The sequence below is a fragment of the Meleagris gallopavo genome, chromosome Z (assembly GCF_905368555.1).
Source record: "Meleagris gallopavo chromosome Z, MGAL_WU_HG_1.1, whole genome shotgun sequence".
Lineage (NCBI taxonomy): Eukaryota > Metazoa > Chordata > Aves > Galliformes > Phasianidae > Meleagris > Meleagris gallopavo.
In genome coordinates, this window is record NC_139435.1 from 3,079,340 (window position 1) to 3,098,641 (window position 19,302).

The following is a 19,302-nucleotide window of genomic DNA, read 5'->3' on the forward strand; positions in this document are numbered from 1 at the left end:
TCCCATGGATTTATGAACATTGGTGTTGCCTAGGAACTCTCGGACCGCCTCTTCCCTGACTGAAGGGAAGTCTTCCATTCCCCAGACCCTCTCACTAACCTCCAGGGTCTGGGATTCCTGAGGGATAGCTTTTTCTCTGAAGACAGAAGCAAAGAAGGCATTCAGTATCTCCGCCTTCTCAGCATCCTCCGTTACCAGAAGACCCCTCTCACTTAGTAGGGGAGCCACATTCTCCCTAGTCTTCCTTTTACTGTTAACATACTTAAAAAAGCCTTTTTTATTATCCTTTGTCACCTTTGCCAGATTCAATTCCAGGTGGGCTTTAGCCTTCCTCGTCGCATACCTGCAGGCCCTGACAACATTTCTATGTTCTTCCCAAGTGGTCAGACCCTTTTTCCACATTTCATGGACCTTCTTCTTTCCTTTGAGTTTGTGCACGAGCTCCTTGCTCATTTACACAGGTCTCCTGCTACTCTTTCCTGATTTCTTTCTCACAGGGACGCACTTATCCTGAGCTTGGAAGAAGAGCTGTTTAAATGCTGACCAGCTCTCAGCGGCCCCCTTACCTTCTAACACCCTAGCCCATGGGATAGCTACAGGTAGGTCCCAGAAGAGACCAAAGTTGGCTCTCCTGAAGTCCAGGTAGCAATCCTATTTTTCGCTTTGCTTCTTCCACTCAAGATCGTGAACTCCACCATCTTGTGGTCACTACAACCCAAGCTGCTCTTGACCTTTACTTCCTTGGAAAGCCCTTCCTTATTAGTGAGAATAAGGTCCAGCAACACCCCTCCCTTCGTCGGTTCCTCCATCACCTGCATCAGAAAGTTGTCTTCAACACACTGCAGGAACCATCTGGACTGTGCATGCCTGGCCATGTTGCTTATCCAGCAAATATCTGGATAACTGAAGCCCTCCATAAGCACCAGTGCCTGAGATTGTGATGCTATTTCCAGTTGCTTGTGCAAGGCCTCATCAACCTCCTCCTCCTGATCAAGGAGCCTGTAGTACACACCTACAACAGTGTCGGCCATAGCAGCCCGCCCTTTGATTCTCACCCACAAGCTCTCCACTGCTACACCACTGTCCCCCAGGTGGAGTTCATTACATTCTAGCTGCTCTCTCACATAAAGAGCAACTCCACAACCCTGCCTTGCTAGCCAATCTTTCCTAAAAAGCACATAGCCCTCCATGACAACATTCCAGTCATGCGAGCTGTCCCACCACATCTCCGTGATTGCAATGAGATCGTAGCCGTGCAACTGCATGCAGATCTCAACTCTTCCTGTTTATTTCCCATACTGCACGCATTAGTGTAAGAAACTTTAGGAAAGCAGCATTCCCCTGCTTCTCTTCATCCCTTCGAACTCCACCCTCATCACCCGTCAAACTCTGTTTTGAGCCAGTATTCAAGCATTGCACACAGAGAACTGCCTCTTCTTCCAGTCAATAAAACAAAATAACCCTGAGTTCTTCCAGAGCACAGCTAAAGACCAGTGGGCTCATACTGCCTTGTTTTTCAGTGACTCATACATTGTGTTGTAACTTTGAGAGTGAGCAATCTTCGTATTGCAGAAGAAAATCTCAGCAGCAAATTGGTTGCTTGCATGGCAGCATTACAAAACAGCTGAGAGACACTGTTAAGTTTCTCAGTGCACCCAGCACAAATGTGCCTAACTTCTGCTCTCATATTCAATGCTTCCCATAGCTCCCATGTTTTGCTTTGGCAACATGTACTTTCGTTGCCCTAATGCTGTAACACCTAAAGGTGGCCCAAACCACATTACTTAGTTTTAGATCAAAATTTGAGATTCTGAGCATGCCTGAATCCAAGATTTCTATTTGGACTGACATAGACATGAAGTCACCCTAGAAATGTGCATATAGAAAATAAGAGAGGTTTTGAATTCATGGGTATATCTTACATCAAGCAAAACCACTGGTGTTTCAAACCTCACTAATGTCTATAAGTACAACAAGTTTTCTAGTTATCACTACAGCGCCAGCAGAAACAAAACCTCATTTTGCTCAAAGTTAAGATAGGTATTTGATCCAAAAATCTAAATAACTCCACAGGAAAAATTAGTCTTACTTTACAGCTAAGCTTATCAACTTTTTTGAGATTAGAATACAATCTACAGCAACACCAAGTATAGTCCCTGTAACTCAATGTTTCATTAAGAAGGTAGAACATATTAATAGAATAGAGGATGTATTTTAGCAAATGCTATAAATCAATTTATTTTATGCCTGGGTACATATTTGTATGAAATTGGACTAGTTTTCCTCTCTGTCAAATGTAATACATATGGTTTTGGCAGCATCTGTTTTGTTTCACTTGCTGGAGCTGCGGGACTCTAGACTCAATAAGGTCCTTCTAATTGAAAGAATAAAATCTTCCAGGAAAAAAGCCAGGAGCTCCTGTTTTTACAATAGATTGCTTGGCTTGTTTCATTCTATCCTGCTAAACATTTTTTTAATAGAATTTGAGAACACAGTGTGAATATGAAGTACATGAATTAGCAACTTCCCTTGGATGTTTCCTTCTAGGTTCTGCTTGATTTGATCTTGTCTTCAGTAAGTAAAAGTAACAAAGTGGAAAAGGCCTTTGACCCATTAATTAACCACTTGCTTCTGTTGACTATTCTTCCATCACTGTTATTAACTGGTGGCATTCAAGGGTAGATAGACATCCATGTATAGGGATTTGCCATCCGCCCTTATTTTGCGAAGATTCTTTTGCCCTTTACTGCTGATCCTTTGTTCCTATTGCTGTTTTGTCTTTTTTTCTTTTTTTTCTTTTTTTTTCTTTTTTTTCTTTTTTTCTTTCTTTTTTTTTTTTCCTCCCCAGGAAGAGATTTGCATGCAACATGATTAAAATACATATCTGGCCAGCTCTTCTCTTGCTCTACAGATGTTTGAAAACACTCAGCAAATGTAAGCAAGTGTGGTTACAGGTGCGTTGTCTATCTCTCAGTGATCAGAGTAACGAAGACAGCAATTCCTGTCACACACAGTGCAATGATGATTAGCAATAGTTAATATGTGCGTTGAATATTAGCAGGCAAGTATTTACTCATGAAGTTTTGATGATGTCTTGCAGTGAATAATAAATAATCCTTTCAAGAACGAGCCTAGAGGATAACTACTTTGTAGTACTCTTTCTGTAGGATCATGGAGATACATGGCTCTGGGTATCATCCATCATTCCCTTCTTGTGTCATGGTTTTTGTCCTACACAAACAATCAGATACATTTTTCACCTAGATGTCATTTAATTGAAGAAAATAAAAAGCAAACAACAAAAGAAGATTTATTTCATTGATTCATCTCTGGAATAGTGGTGAATTTTTCCTGCAGGTGAGTTGAAAGATGGAGAGCCTTATGAATGCTTGTGTAAGATGACTGTACCTTCAGTCACATCTCTAATTGCATCTTACTCCCTGAACTATGATACTTGTTTCTGTTAGGTGGCTTGATACCAGTCTCATACACCTAGAATCTTATTAATGTGTAAGGTCAACTTTTTTTGCTAACATTACTGAATTTTTACTAGTATCGGGCATGATCTGTGATGGTATAGATGAAAAGAGTAGATTAGGCTGTCTTCAAGACAATACAGCTTAAATTTCAAGTCTCAATGTCAGTAGGAGAATTTCTCCATGTTTCATGATGTCAGTGATTTCCTCTCCAGAATTCTTCGTGTGCGGCTTTTCAACTAGTGGCAGCCCAGACTTCCAAATTTACTATCATCTTCCTCTTCTAACCTCCTGCACTGAAATTCTCTGCTGGATGCATCTTCAGATTCTTGCTAACATCACTCCATACCGAAAGCCACTGCTGCTTAGTCTAATGCTGCACTTGCATCTTGGATTACCAGTGTGAGCTCTTCTCCCAGCTGATTCAAGACACTTTCTAAATGAGTATCTGCCATGGGAACAGTGAAAAATCAAAACTTTTAAAAACATAATTGATTGTGCAGGATATCGTGGGAGTGGCTGTTCATAAACACTGGGCAGTATTGCCTTAAAGCAGAGTCAGACTAGATTCTGACAGCATTCTGATTCTTGGAGATTGGACTTGGTCATCTCTGGAGGTTCTTTCCAGCCCCTATAATTCTGTGATTCTATGATTCATTTCATCTGATGGAGATGGGACTTGGATTATTCAGAAGACTTCTGGGCCCAGATCTTATTGAGAATAAACTGGATTTTGAGATTATTTGGGGTCCAGTCCTAAACCATTGTTCTTCTCAAAGATTTTTCTAGTCTTTAAGCTGGATTGATGTTGAGTAAAACAATATTAACTCAAAATACTTGCAAAAATAGAGCTATTATTGCTTCTTTGCCATGAACAATATGTAAAAGTGGGTGGGATGTTTAAAATTTGTGTACTCACCAGGCAGAAGTGGAAAGTAATAAGATTGGTGGAGTTTCACAATCTGATAGAATGACCTTTGCATACAACCAAAGTGGTCAAGTTAAGCTGCAGTCATGTAATTGAAGTTACGGCCAGGCTGCCATGGCAGGGTCCTTCCCTTTGCTTCGATTCATCAGAGAGCAGAACCTGGCCCAGAGCCTGTAATCACTTTGAAAAATCTGTCAGGTGCTTTGGGATCTGGAGGTGAAAGGCGTTGTGTAAATGTCACTCATCATTTACTCAAGCACTAGATCCAGGCTGGGAAGCATAGCCTGCCAGAGACACTTCAACAGGGGGTTAGGAGTGATCCTCTTGCAAAATATATTGCACTAGATGTATGGATGTGTGTTAAACAGAATCTCATAATTCTGGTTACTATAAATCACAACACACACTTTCTTTATCTCCCTTTATCTAATTTTCTCCCGTTTTCTTTATTATTTAAATAAATCAAACCAAATAGCATGTTGTAAGCTGTTTATTTATATGTAAGAGGAATGATCCCAGCTTCATAAAGGTTTTTAATAGAAAATAACAGAGCTGAGTGAATAATTCAAGCTGGAAGGTTTATTTGGTTATGAGTTGCTCTTTTTGGTTTGTGAAATGTTTATGAGCCAATCACAACATTTCTCACATGTATTCCTTATTGAAAACAACCTGTGAAGTAATGAATGGCTCACACAGAGGCTGGGAAAGACATTCATTGCTGAGTCTTCAAAACACACACTGAATGTATTACTTACCTCCGTCACCGGGTTGTCTCACAGCTTCCTGACTGCATTACTCAATTAATTAACTAACAGAGTGTGAATTTTGAGTATTGCACCCGCATACATGGTTTTATGGCTGTTTTCAGTAATAATCAATGCCTCAAAGGATTTGAATTTAGGCCCAGATAAACAAAGCAGTTCCAGGGGAAGGGATAGGTTATAAACAGTCTTCTGTTTGTACGGTGGTTGTTTTTTTCAGTGACCATTTGTCACGTTATGTTCCAGATTTGCTTTTCAACATGCTGAAACTTCCTGAAAGTGAGAGCAAAAAGAAGGGACTATCCTTCTATTTGAGTCTTCTGTGGCACAAAATCCCTTCCCAAGGAAAAAAATGAACACAAGTTCATTTCTTTGAGTGTTTGCAGGATGTCTATCATGCCATATATCACTGATAAATGGACACCTCTTTCTTTCTGTAGGGAGAATATGCAGAATGGTAGAAGAAGATGTAGACTGAAATCTACTACAGATCTCTTCTATGATCTGTTGAAGTTTTCTTCTCCATTTAGAATTGAGCACCATCCTGTTGTTCCTTACATCTCCTACTTCATAACAGCAAAATCAAAATTAGTGGGTATTAGTGTCTTCCATTTGAGTTTCAAATATGGAATATGCAAAGTCCTCCCACCTACAGCATGCAATTTCAAGTTTTCTATAGGTTTTTTCTTTTTTCTTTCTTTTTTCTTTTTCTTCCTATTTTTACATATCTGCATATGTAAACAAGATCCAGTATCAGAGTAATTCCATTTTGACTTCCAACACAGATGTAAATCTTTAAAAAAACTGAACTGTGAAGAGAACAGCCTGTAAGTGTGTGTGCGCGTATGTGTGTGTGTGTATATTTGAGTGCTGATAGAGCGTGGTTTTGTTTCAGAATGAATGACACCTGAGGATTTCTACAAGCTAGTAAAGACAGAGACACAGGTCATAGCAGCTATGTCTGAAACGCTCTTGGTGGAGCAGGGTGTATGTATTTGATTTGTTAAGCTGGAAATTCAAGACAAGCTAAAAAAGATAAATAACTTGTATAAAAAATAGTGCAAAAAAAATGTTACTCAGAAAGGAGCTCACATTTATCATATGTTTTGAGAGTAATTTTCTCATCTGAGGGCTGAATGATATCTAGTGTGCTTGTGTACAAACATCTTCATTTATTTACATATTTTTCCTTGTTTATATATTAGTGACTCCATGTTCTTACATTTAAAATCCATTTTTTCCACATTGAGAAAATGAGTGAGAAGTTATTTTTTAATTAAAAAAAAAAATGGTAATAATGTTACTCAGTACAAGCATACTAATTCAAAATACATTCTGTGCATTGAATTAAAAATGAGTGAAAAATAAGATACATCTCCTCTGCTCACTAATCTTTGGTCTGAGCATTTAATAGAACCATAGAATTGTTGGGATGGACCCAACAAGTCCACCTGGTCCCACTCCTTGCAATTAACAGGGGCATCTACAACTCCATTGGGTGCTCAGAGCCTGTTATTTCCTGATCTTGAATATATCCAGGGATGGGGCACCTACCACCTCTCTGGGCAACATTTGCTAGTGCCTAATTGCATGCATTATTAAAAAATTTGTCTTTATATACAGTCTACATCTCCTCTCTGTAAATTTGGAACTCTTTCCCCTTGTTCTATCCCATGGGCAAGTTTAGAGAGTGAAGCTGAGAGCAGATACCATCATGAAATGATAGAGATATTTATTTATATACCATGGCTTCCTGCCTTTGGCAAATATGTTAACACTGGACCAGATTTTAGTTCTCTTCCATGTCAGTCTTAGATGAGACCTTAACACCAAGCCTGATGGCTTCTTCTCATCAAGACACTTAAATCTCCTGAGAAAGTATAGAGAACTGTAATCACTCTGAGAAAGGTTGTATGAATATGAAGAGTAAAAGATGGTTCACAGAAATGAAGGCCAAAGATAGTTTACAGAAGCAAATGTGCCAAGGCTGCCGAAATGATGAAGATTGCAACAAATGGGATTAGAACAATGTGAGGGGTGGAGGACAAAGATAAGAGTTTTGAGAACAGCTCAAGGAGACTTGGAAAGTATGTGATAAGATGTCCACAAGGCAAGTTAGAACTGGTTCAGGGGCTACCTCTCCTGCAGGGTCAAGAGTTTGCAACCAGGAAGTCTATGAGCCTTTGCAAGGAAGACAATGATTCTTCATCCCACGACCACCAGGAGAAGACCCCCACTGCTCACTGTGCATGAGCAAGAGGGAGGGATCATATGCTGATGTGTTCTTGGAAATGTAGTGAGTATGTATGTGAATTCCTGGAAATTGTTGATTATGTATAAGTTTGGCCTATATCTGTACCAAGCTTTAGCTCTACGGTGTGCCAGTTAGGCAGATCTATCCCCCTTGCACCCAGCTACCACCAAAATAAACATACCTGCTCTATATCCTTAATCTGGCTATAGAGTTTGATTTCCACACATCAGTTTGGTGACTCAGATGGGACAAAGTCTGTTCAGCTGCAGGATCGGCTGAGAGGGGGGACAGCTTTGGTGCCCCCTGAGATTGACAGCTTTACACTTTACCAAATCAGAGCTCCTTTCAAGTGTTTTGATAGCAATTACTCAAATACACGGTACCAAACACTTACAACAGATGGTGATAACAATAATACAACCTACAGCTCCTGCTACTACCGCCAGGAGAACCCATGTTATCATTTGGCAAGATACCTGCTGTTACCAAACACTTAAGGGACAGCTATTGCTCTTTGCTCGCATGCGACTTACAGGTCTCCTTCGTAGGAACTTCCCCAAGGAGTCTCCCTACCCCAGCCAGCAACCTAACCCATGAGCTCAAATACCTCAGGGGTGAGAGCATGCACGCTCCTTCGTACACCGTGTAGGATGTCTTCTCATTACATACGGATTCCCCCTTTCCATAAACATACCTGGTCCACCGATGGATGGTCCTTGTCTGTTCTCGCAGTGATCAGATGAGGAAACTGCAGAGAAATGGGACACTGGTAGAAAAATTCTACCCAGCTGAGTGAGAGAGAATCGTCTCTGGTTGCAAAGCTGAAGGATGGGAACTTGGGAAATTTACCCTAGCAGATCCACAAGTTAAATTGCAGCTAGGGGAGCAGGATTAAGGGTTTATTTTCTGTTGGATATGGGTGCCTCTTACCACCCATACATGATTTTGTAACAGTAGCAGGAGCTGCTACCCAATAAGAAAAGGCTATCTTTTTTGTGATCAATTAAATACAGGCTGAGAAAACAAGTAGGAATACATAAATTCTTGTACATGCCAGGTTATTCTGGCAAGAAATTTAATAAAACTGGAGCTAAGGGTCAAACAATATGAACTGATTGAAAATTGTAAGTCTGGCTTTAACACAAACTGGGAAAAACATGGTTGTACCCCCAGAAGTTACAGAAATTATAATAAGGTATGCTTAGGAATGTGGGTACTGGGGATACCTGACAGAGACAAAAATGCAGTCCTAAATAGAAGTTAAGTTAAAAGCAAGAGTTAGACCACTCAGGATAAAGCAGTGTGCCCTTTGAGGATATGTGATATAGAAGGATAAAATAAATAATAGATAATCTTTTAGAGTTTGGATTACTAATTGAATATGAATCCCAGTACTCCAAACTTGCTGAAGAAAAATTGGAAAGCAAGTAATATAGTTTGGTACAAGATTTGAGGGCAACTAATAAAACTGTTGAATGCATTCACTCGGTGGCAAATCCATACACTTCATTAACCAAATTAAAGAATGAATAGGTGGAATTTATCTTCTGAATTTGAAGGATGACTTTTCTGCCTGGTTTGGCCAAAGGAAGCCTAAGATTATTTGCCTTTGAATAGGAAAACCCTAATATGGGGAGAAAAAAACTCAGTTAACCTGGACAGTGTTACCCAGGGTTGTGAGATGCCATGGAAACAAAAGAGGACTGTGTGGAAATGGACTGTGAGTTTGCTGAATTTCTTGGCTTGATTTTCAAGTTTCTCAACAGAAAGCATATGTAACTCAACAGCAAGTGATGTATTTGGGATACGAGATTACAGCTGGGCTTTGAACCTTAAGGACTGTCAGGAAAGAAGCCATCTGCAAAACCCCTGAGCTGAAAAGTGCCAAGGAACTCTGTAAGTTTCCAGGAAGGACAGGATAGTGCTAACTGTGCATACATACCTATGGACTATTGGTAAAGGCAAAATATTATATGAAATGAGGAGTCAAGGAAGGCATTCCCTCAGCTGAAACAAGAACTCATGAAGGCCCCTTCTCTGGGGCTGCCAGACATGATTAAACCCTTCTGGCTTTTCTCACATTAAAAATAAGGAACAGCCCAGGGAGTCCTTGCTCAGAACCTTGACTCTATTGAAGGGCAGTGGCATACTTCTCCAAACAGCTTGGTGAAGTGAGTAACGGATGGCCAGGGTGATTGAAGGCAGTGGCTGTGCTAGTACTCAATATTCAAGAAACCAGTAAATTTATGCTAGGCCAAAGAATAACAGTTTTATTATCTCATACAGTGTCTACTGTATTGGGGGTAAAAGGGGAACATTGGCTCTCACCCCAGAGATTCCTGAAATACCAGACCACCCTGGTAGAGCAGGATGATGTGGAAATAATTGTAACTAACGTTGTCAAATCAGTATCTTTCCTTAGCAGAATTCCTGGAGAACAATTATTTCATGACTGCTTTGAAACAACTGAAGCTGCATATTCCGGACAGTTGGACCTGAAGGATGAACCCTTAAAAGATGTAGAAGACACCTGGTATGCTAACGGTAGCAGTTCTGTGAGACAAGGAAACCATAAGGCAGGATATGCAGTAACTGCTTCTGACAAAGTAATCAAAGCACAACCATTACCTGTGGAGATTTTACCTCAGAAGGCTGAAATAACTGCCTGGACAAGAGTCTTAAATAGATGGACAGATGCTAATTATGTATTTGGGATGCTACACACTCGTAGTATCATCTGAAAAGAACAAGGATTTCTCACACACGAGGAAAACAGCATGATGTAAATCTACCAGAGAAAGTGATTATTATATATTTTAAAGGACATCAGAAAGGTAACACTGCATAGGAAACTGGAAATAAGATGATGGATCAGGTGGCAGAATAGGTAGTGAGAGAAGGCTTTAACTCCAGACGGTAAACTTAAAATTTCTGAATCTGAGTCAGAACCTGTAAAATATTCTAAAGAGGATAGGAATCTAATTAATGATTTAGAAGGGAAGAGAGTGAGATGACAGATGGGTGTGCGCCAGATGGACACATTGTTATGCCCTTTAGTATTTTATGAAAAATTGTTCTAAGGGAAGATAAGAAAATATATTGGACAAACAGACACAATAAAGCACAATCCTGGTACCAGGAATAGGGTACAAGTGGGTCTGTTGGGAAAGGGAGACTTCTAGGGCAACAATGGCAAATTGATTTCTCGGAACTCCCAAGAAAAGGGGGGTATCATTGTGTGTTGGTACAGATACCTTTTTACAGTGGCCGGAGGCATTCCTTTGTAGAACAAATAAGGTTAGTGGGGTAAATAAAGTATTGTTACAGGAGGTTATTCCAAGATGCTGAGGAACTACTTGGTCTGTCAAGGAAAGTGCAGCAGAAGATAAAGTCATGAAGAAAAGAGGAGTTGGTTACCAATTTGCTTTATCTCAGTGTACTCAGGGTGGTGTCTGTGGCAAGTTGATATTTTGTGCTGCTACATTTTGTATTTTAGTTGCAATAATACTATGGTTTGTGTTGTAGTGGATTTTATATTTTTTATATTTGCTATGTTATATTTGTATTTATAGTTATTGATTGATTTGTTACTCTTACATGTATGATTGTCAGTCTTCTCCTTTCTATTTGTATCAATCTTACATTTCCATATTTAACATCGACCACTATTAAGGAAAGTAATAACATTCTCATTAGTGGCACGAATATCATAGTGGAAGTAATATAGTGAGCAAATGTCATTTGGGTAAAGGTTTCTGGTGGCTGTGCAGAGATGGGAGAGCTCAAAAATTAATGCCAATAAATTGGAAAGGGCATTGTATAGGATATTTAGCATCTTTTACAAGGGTCCATCCAAAAGAACTTCCACCAGGCATAGTGAGAACTATGTGGAACCAGCATCAAAATCCAAGGCTAAATAACCCATTGGTAGGTATAATACAGGATATCATAGCTTCATGAGAGCCCTTATTACTCTTATTGCTGTTATTACATGAGGTCCTAGGAGTAGCACAGCCAGAAAGGCCTACAGTGAATATTTCTGCAACTTTAGAAATAATTGAGAACACTATCACAGATGCTCCTCAGACAATCCAAGAGGAGATATCTTCCTATACCAAAGATATATTGCAAAATGAAATTATGCCGAATTTGTTAACTGCAAAGGAAGGGGAAATGTGTACTCTAAGAAATCAAAGTTGTTGTGCTTATATAAGCAAGGATCAGAGATTTGAGACAGATTTAGAAAAAAATTAGGAACAAACAAAAAGTCTTGCAGAAGTGAGCAGGAGTAACACTGATTGGGGAATGGCTTTCTCTAGATTATGGGATAAACTTACCAGTTGGTTACCAAATCTCAGATGGCTAAAACAACTTTTCTTGACAAGTACAGCTCTATTCTTCTTGGTAGGTTTTATGTGCTTAGCCCTAAAGTGCTCAATGTGTTTATGTCAGAACACAGGGAAGGAATATGAAAAGTGGAAGATGCATGAGCTGAAACAAAAGGTGGAGAGTGGAGTGTATTTCAGAACTCATTAGAGAAGTAAGAGGTAATCTAGCAGTCAAAAGTCCTGCTATATTAAAGAAAAGGGGGCATTGAAGAGTAAAAGATGGTTCACAGAAATGAAGGCCAAAGATAGTTTACAGAAGCAAATGTGCCAAGGCTGCTGAAATGATGAAGATTGCAACAAATGGGATTAGAACAATGTGAGGGGTGGAGGACAAAGATAAGAGTTTTGAGAACAGCTCAAGGAGACTTGGAAAGTATGTGATAAGATGTCCACAAGGCAAGTTAGAACTGGTTCAGGGGCTACCTCTCCTGCAGGGTCAAGAGTTTGCAACCAGGAAGTCTATGAGCCTTTGCAAGGAAGACAATGATTCTTCATCCCACGACCACCAGGAGAAGACCCCCACTGCTCACTGTGCATGAGCAAGAGGGAGGGATCATATGCTGATGTGTTCTTGGAAATGTAGTGAGTATGTATGTGAATTCCTGGAAATTGTTGATTATGTATAAGTTTGGCCTATATCTGTACCAAGCTTTAGCTCTACGGTGTGCCAGTTAGGCAGATCTATCCCCCTTGCACCCAGCTACCACCAAAATAAACATACCTGCTCTATATCCTTAATCTGGCTATAGGGTTTGTTTTCTGCACCTCAAATATATCTGGAATGTGAAATAAGGTAAGCAGTAACTTTCACTAATTATAATATAGATTTTTCAAAGTGTAGATTTTAAAGAGACTAGTCATAAATTCTTAAACATTTTTGAAGTTCATATACAGGTATGTCTTACTGAAAGGAATTCAAAGTAGAATCAGAGTACAGAAATGTCCTATTTCACACAAATATGAATTCATAAATGGATCCCATTTTATCTGAATAGCCTGCCCAGAACTATATGATCTTGTGTAATAGATACACTGTGTAATACAATACTCCTTGTTTTCTCTTCCCATCAGAAGTAGGGTACAGTAGACCAGCAGATACTTCCAAGTGACTATGAGGCTATCAGACAAAAGCATCTTTATCTCCCTCTATCATTTGTTGTAGCTAACAAATTAACGTCCACTTAGCTCTAAGATCTGCACCTTCCCACCTGTAAAAATATACCAGGAGGTTGATGGCCCTTATTTCTGCCTCCAAAGAAGCCAGCCCTTAAGGAGAAGATAGTAAGGCTGCTAGTCTCAGCCATATGATTATCCTGTGCTAATGTCGCCCACTTCCCTAGAGTGCAGATCTCGTAACTATTACATGACTTTCATTTTTACATATGTAAGGAAAATGCCTTGATTGTCACAAGCTGTCAGTTAATGTTACAATGCTCTAACTGAGAGGCTGTAAGCATCACCCACTCCTTAAAATGCTAATGATCTGCCTCAGATGTGTGATCACAGAAGCCCATGAGCAGAAGCCCATGAGCATGCTATTTTATAGTTCCCTTGTATTTTTAGCTTATAGCAAAAATATAATGCTGTGTACTTCCATACCAGCTCACTAGAGAGACCAGGGGAAAAAAAAAAAAAAAAAAAGAGAGAGAGGAATTAAAAAAGCTTACCTATACATATTTCTAAGTCATAGAGGCAAAGAACAATAAAATGTCATGAGAAAATTAGAACGCGATATGCTACAGAGGCAGAGGTCAATTCTATTTAATCTGCTTACAATGCCTATCTCTACAGAGTGCCCAGAGCTGTGTCTGATGCTATTTATCCTCCTGCACCTCTGAAGGGTGAAAACCTGAAGTACTCTGGGATTCTCCAAATCTGCTTCTAAAGTTCAGTTCATTGTGAGACAGTCAGGGTCGGGACTAACGTAGAAAGTTTAGTCTGCTGATTCTACTGATTGGTCTGCGGTACAGAACAAATCCACACCCTGGAAATAAACATAATCTCGAAATTCTTGGAATTTTCTTTCTTCCTGGAAATACATGTCTCTTTGCAAGTGTGAAATAATTGATTGTCAGCTGAGGGTTACATGCTGAGTAGCACACACTCATGGAAGCTTTAAGGGATGTAACGAAAAGCAGCTTCGATACAAACCTCAACATGTTTACAACCAAGGTTAAGGGCAGTGTTTGGAGACTGATTTAGAGAAGGTGAAAAGTAAAGTAAAATGTTGAATTACTCGTTCAGAAGAAGGCAATAATAAGTGAGTCAATAATCATGATCTCAGATGCTACTAAGGGTTTTTGAATGGCCCTTATGGGCACCATCCTTCAGATGAGTCCTATTTACTAAGCACAACATGCATTTCACATGCTGCAGAACTATTATTTGTTAGTGACATGGTCACTACTGGCACTTCAGTTTTCAGTCTAAACACCAAAATTACCATTTTGTGCAAAATGCTAATATGATTTTGAGATTATGTTTCTTTCCCACTTCACAGCAATTGCCTGGTCTAAATGATCATGGTCTCCGTCTCTCTATGCTAATGAATCTTACATTTATATTTGTATTTGCATTTATATCTCTTTTCATGGCTGTGAAACTTCAAACAAAAGGTGACCTGAACTTTCAGAGCCCACATACCTGACTGATCATTTGAGGTTCAGCCCAGACTATCTTCTGGATGAAATATATTCAAGAAGGCTTTCTTTAAAAAAAATCTTTCAAGTCAGCATTCCCTGTTATTGGTTTCCTGTTGACTTGAGATGTGATTGTCCATTTAAATCTGATGGAGTCCTTGAAGGTTTTAGCATATCTACATAAAGGGAATTGGACTTCATTTTCTGTGGTCTTGGTGTAAGGACAGAAAATAGTCTTCAGGCTGCCTCTTTCCTGGGGAACATAATTGAGTATCCAGTGTATTTCACTTTTATTGGTTAGGAAAAGAAGCCATAAAAGAAAGTAGTCTATTCCTTAGGATTTTATGGTGTCATTTCAATGAAGTTAGATGTTAACTACTTGCATGAAACACTTTTTAATGGAACACAGTTTTTCCAGATGTGAGAAAATATGCTGCCTGCTTTTTTTTTATATATATATATATTTTTGCATTTCCCTGAGGCTTGTTCTATATTACAGCTATAAACCCAACTTCAAAATGCAATCACAACAAGGTTGCCATCATACTCCATTGCAGCGTGGTTAACAGTTCCTAAGCTAATGGTATCTCACAACATTTCTGTAACAAGGTAGGACATCCAGGGTACATTAATACCACTTACAGTTCAAAGATTCAGCAAGATAAGAAGGGATTGGGTAGCAATTCATCAGTCCAACTGGTTCAATTATGTTGAAATCAGTTTCTGGCTGAGATTAATTGTATTTTAATCCAGGTTTTATGTTCACATTGCTCAACATGCAGCTGTGAGAGCAATCATATTCAAGTGAGCAAGGTTTCTTGTGACACTAAATGCTGCAGGATCAAAAATATGAGCTCTTGTCACTTTTTCCCCTTCACTGGATATTAAATTGGACTCTAGGCCTGTGTTAGAAACCAAGTTTTGACAAAAGAGAAGATGCATGGATTCAAGACATTTTCCCTCAGTACCACCTGAGACCATATAGGTCTCTGCCTCAGCCTAGTTGATGTATCTCAGGTATGGGAAAGTTTGAATGAATGGGTCATATATTTTATACTGTATGTTCATCCTGTTTTTGTCTGTCGCACACAGTAACATTGAAAGTATGGTTGCAAGGCCACAGCCCAGAATTTGACTGTCTATACTTCTGAGCAACTGCAGTTTCTGGTGGTTTAATCTACAGATATATGTAGAAGTGTGAATCATTGAAGGATTTTACCTTTCATCATTTCTCATTGCCCAAGGCAACACAGTTGCCTAGAAATAGTTAATGGTGATCCTTGCAGTGTGTCATTCTTTTTTAAGGGTCATAGTTATCTCCATTTGAAGGCTGAACTGGGATTTAAATTTAACTTCACATTATTGAGATGCAAATCACCACAGTCTCATAAGTATTATATGTCTAAACTGTATTTTTCATCATGAAATTCTCTGTCTTTTTTCAAAGTGTTTCTCCTTAAGTACATTTTCTCATTAAACTAAATATATGTTTAATTTTTTTTTCTCCTCCAAAGGCAAGGTTCTTTCAACTCATGCCAGCATTATTATTTCTCAGAACGAGTTTCATCTTGATCCATAAACATTTTATGCCAAGAATAATGCTGTTTTAAAGACAATAAGTGCCTATTTCTGCCTGAGGCCATCGGAAAACCTGTAAAGGAGGCAGCAGGAATTAAAGACACTTAATCATATTTTCCCATTTTTAACTGTTACTTTTTACAATCAGAAGCAGTTTTTCTATCCTCGCTGAGTCCTACTGAATGCCATAAATCTTAATTAAAGATATGATTTTTTTTTTTTTTTTCCTTCTGTATGAAATCTGAGCTGGAAAGAACATTTCTTATTTTTAAGACTAGCACAGTGTGCAGGATCATAAAACAAACAAGACTTTTACACTTGGAGGGTTTCAAACTCAGTTATTGCTGCCATCATGTTGAATTGGCTCCATAATTATTATTATTGTTGGGTTTGTTGTTTTTATGACTATTATTAATGCCTGAGCTTTGCATTTTCTACGTGAATGTCATCGTAGGGAAACAATAACTAAAGTGTGTATCTGTATGGAAAATGGAGGAAAGCTTATAGAAATGTACATATCAGCACAGGGATTTGTTTTTAATATATTCATTATAAGGAATTGTGATATATGGATAGATACATATATATGTTTGTGTGTGAACGTATTCAGGGACTTTTTTGATTAGGTAGAAGACTGCTTGGTGTAAACTTACATCATTCACTGAAGACAAGGGAATTATATTGCTCTACACTGGGAAAAATGCTAGCTCTGACAGTGTGATTTCCCCAGTGTTATTCATACTTTTCCTATTGAGGAGAGGGAGGAGAGGAAGGTTTCACAAGGTACTCCATGCCTCTCAAGATGAGACAGGATCTTTCAGTAGCTGAAATGGAAACCACTGCAGAAAGGTTTCAGTCTGAAGCCATTAAATTTGATGGGAAGATTTGTTTCAGCTCTTGGTAGCAAGCAGCTTTTACTCTGTCTTAATGGCACCTGCAGAAGGTATGTCATTTGACAGTCTTATTCTGGGTACTAAAGCATTTTAACTGTGTGCTCTGAAGTTCCAGAAAATCAACATGAATTTTCTCAGTAATTTCACCATGTCATTTGATTGAGCTTTTTACAGGTTAATTACAGCAGGTATCAACAGGGTGAACTTCCTTCGTAATGGGATGCTGGCTACCAGATTTGATGGTTTTCCAGCCACTTATCACCACCAAAACAGACTGATGCCATGAAAGAGAAAGCCCTGAAACACGCTGAGCGCTCCTATCACAAAGGGGTACCAGTGCAGGCAAATGTGGTCCTTCTATCTCCAGGTTCCAGCCTGATACTGAAGGAAGCCAAAGAGTTTCCATGGGTGAATTTCAGACTTGACATTTAGCTAGCTCTGTGTTTATGTGCTAACAAACTTGTAGTCCTGCTCATTGGAAGTGAAATTTTCGTTTAAACTTGGCTCTTTACCAGGACTTCTTCAAATTAATACTGATATTTCATAGTATTTTAGAAAAGAGAACAAAAGAAAGGCCAAAAATACTGCACACCAATGAGCAGGCTATTAAATAGGTGCAATGTTTGAGTTGGGTTATGAAAATGTGGTTCTTTGCTTGTAATGCACAAGAGTAATTTTGCCCCTGTCACTAACGCTACTGAAGTAAACAATAAAACATTCATGAATGAACATACTGATGGCTAAGTCTTTGTGAGGGTGCCACACCGTGCTCTCACCTTCTGCTGCAAGGTCAGTGTGTTTCCACATCTGCCAATTCAGTCAATGAGACACCAGTGGCTTTTATTAGATGCTCATAGTTACTGTTCCTTAACATAACATGCCCTTCCTCAATGAAGCCTGAATCAAAAGGCCATTGATTTACTGGCTGAGAAGTGATGTTTCCTCACTGGCATGTAATTACTTATTTAAAATATGTTTCTGCCAAGAAAACCTCTGGTTATTTTAGTTTCAAATCCCAGCAGTCAAAGGGATTTTAGAAGACAGTAAAAATACAAAGAGAATATATTCCCATCACCAATTGAGCAAGTATGCCAACCACGTTATTTATTTTGTGCATGTATTGTGCTTACGGCTATAATATCTGATTTTTATATGGCTACTGAATTTGAGGACGAAACAGAAATTATTCATTCTCTATTGCAAATCAATTGTTGCATTTGATAGTCTCCACTCCATGCACGACAATAATTGTACAGTTACAGCTATTCTGCATCTTTCTACTGGTCATGATTTTTCAATTTTTATTTTTTTATTTTTTTCCCCTTAAGGACCAGAGGGATCCTGGTGGGAAAAAAAAAAAAAAAAAAAAAAAAAACACAAAAAACAGTCTGTTGCTTTTTCCTAAGGGGGCATAATTTTTGGTGCAATGTTCACAAAAGAATGACAAAACCTGATGATGATGATCTCCTGACAGGTACTAGAAGGAATGACCAGAAGGATTGTGGGCTTATAAGCAGAAAGAGAAAGAGTAGCTCTGAGCGTATCACAGAATCTAGCTTGAGAACATGCTAGATCTATAATTTCCAAAAGTTTAAAAGCCAGATCAATGAATCTGCATGGAGGAAAAAATAAGTTAAAATGCTACTATTAATAATAATAGCAATAAATAAATAAAAAGAATCCCAAGATTATCTTGCTCAAAATTACTCTATCAGAATCATGACAAAACTTTTTAGAAAGAATATTTGATATTAAATATGCTGCCATTTCTCTCTCTCTTTTTTTTTTTTTTTTTTTTTTTTTTGCTATAATGCTGTGATCTTACAAGCATTTGAGCATACAAGTAATTTAATGCAGGTGAGCGAGGAACTGACACAAGTCATTTTGTTTTATTTTAGTTTAATTTAATTTTTCAGTTCATGATATATTTTGTTGGAAGATCATTAATTGTGTTTTTGATTGACCATTGTGTCATTTTGCAAAATAGTGATGCAAAGGAGAACCCCTCAAACCATAATAACAAAACCTCCTTCTACTGCCTCTCACAAAAATTATTGAGCTTTAGGGACTGCCTCATGAGTCTGAATGTGTGCAACTCTATAAGGCCAGATGACATGAATCCCAGGGTCCTGAAGGAACTGACTGATGTGGTTGCGAAGATGCTCTCCATCATATTTGAAAAGTTGTGTCTGTCAGATGAAGTTCAGGGACATGAAAAAGGAAAACATCACTTCCATATTCAAGAAAGGGAGAAAGGAAGACCTGGTAGACTACAGGCTGGGAAGTCTCACCTCTGTACCTGATAAGATCACAGAGCAAATCCTGCCAGAAGCTATGTTAGGGCAGATGTGGGATGTGGAGCTTTGGAGGAGCTCCAAAGGAGGG

The 19,302-nt window shown here is 38.8% G+C and overlaps 1 pseudogene; it reads left to right on the forward strand.

Moving 5' to 3' along the window:
* The first annotated feature begins 3,369 nt into the window (after positions 1-3,369).
* On the forward strand, positions 3,370-12,545 carry LOC146542106 (endogenous retrovirus group V member 2 Env polyprotein-like; annotated as a pseudogene).
* Positions 12,546-19,302: the final 6,757 nt, after the last annotated feature.